This window comes from Eschrichtius robustus, chromosome 16 (genome assembly GCF_028021215.1).
Source record: "Eschrichtius robustus isolate mEscRob2 chromosome 16, mEscRob2.pri, whole genome shotgun sequence".
In the NCBI taxonomy this organism is placed as follows: domain Eukaryota; kingdom Metazoa; phylum Chordata; class Mammalia; order Artiodactyla; family Eschrichtiidae; genus Eschrichtius; species Eschrichtius robustus.
In genome coordinates this window covers 38,009,846-38,011,445 of record NC_090839.1, presented here as the reverse complement: position 1 = coordinate 38,011,445, position 1,600 = coordinate 38,009,846, and positions in this window count along the sequence as shown.

The following is a 1,600-nucleotide window of genomic DNA, read 5'->3' as shown; positions in this document are numbered from 1 at the left end:
CAGTGATTTGTTCCTACCATGTCTTATGCAGCAACAAGATTAGAAAAATACATTAACTTACAATATAAATATCAATTGCACATTCAACAAGGCTCAATGTTCTTTTCTTTCCTTCACTGACTCCATGTGGTTGGAATCACAACAAAAGCACAATTCAGTTAAATTGATTGTTCCTCCATGTCTCAGGAAGACCAAAATTTTCACCCACATGAAAAAATAAATTTCTTTGATCTCCCTCTTTTAGTCATTTTTGCCATTGTGGTTCATGCTAGCCAAGATAAAAACAATGGATTTTTACAACTTTCCACCCAGAAGTGATTTAGAGGATCATGTGATCCAATCACTTCAACTAATGGATGAACATTTTAAATCTCAGAGAGGCTCTTGTGACTTGCTCAGGTCCATGGCATACCGGGACCCCAACCTCTGTGTCCTGTCTGCTAACATGTCATTGCCCCAGCTGAGTCACTGGGTTGGGTCCCATGTTGAGGGACAGGACAGGGTGATCTGTCCATGATGGGAGGGTGCTGCAAAGGGAAGGGTGAATAACTGAGGCCATCATAGCCATCTGCCACACTGCTTCACATTCTTTGAGGGTAGGGAGCATTTCTTATCTAACTTCTAATCCTCAAGGCTCAGCATGGTGCTTGGAACACAGTGAGGTAGTAATAAATGTTTGCTGAGCTAAAAATGAATGGCCCTGCAAGCCACCGAGTGGCTGGAACCAGAACCAGTGAGTCATTTTTTACTTCTTTTGCAACCTCACATTACACCGCAAGCGGTCACTAAGCGGTCATTCTTCTTTCCATTCAAGACTCAGCTTCTCTAACCCCTCCAGGAGGAATTAAGCTTCTTATGTTTCCCCAAAGCACCTTGTACATTTCTATTTTATAGCACTTGCCTCATTGTTTACAGTTATCTGTTTGTCTGTTTCACCTTAAAGGAGTGTGAAACTCCGGAGGGCAAAAATCAGGATTCCAACTCTTTTTCTTGCAAAAGAAATAGCAGTATATATTTTTAAAATAGGTAATACAGGCACAAGATACAAAATTCAAAAGTAAGGACTACTTCCCACCCACAAGGCTTCAAGTACCAGGAGGAAATCATATTCCTGTGCCTATGAGTCTTTACCATACCAACTTATATACATGTATTCTTTCTACTTCTTACACACTATACTGCTTTTTAAATTTAGTCTATTTTGGAAATGATATACACACTTGTAGAGCAGCCTTAATCTTTTTAATGATTTCATATCATTCCATTGTATGGATGTGCCATAATTTATATCAGTACAGTTAATTACTAGTCCTTGCTGTAAGCAATGTTGAAAGTAATATGTTTTCACTTCTTCCCCATTCCTCTTCCTCCTCTTCACCACCCAAAATTTAGTTACTTATGTTATTTTGTTTGTGTTTATGTTTGTAGCTTTAAATATATCTTCACTTCTGTTACTTGCTTTATTGGTCTATAATAATATCTTTGACACTGGCTGTAAAGATTATCAGTATATTTATACTACTTTCCACCTTTTCTCCTTCTTCCTTTCCTGAATGTTACTTATATTATTCCTACATTTTCAGGGTTTGGTTGGCATTTG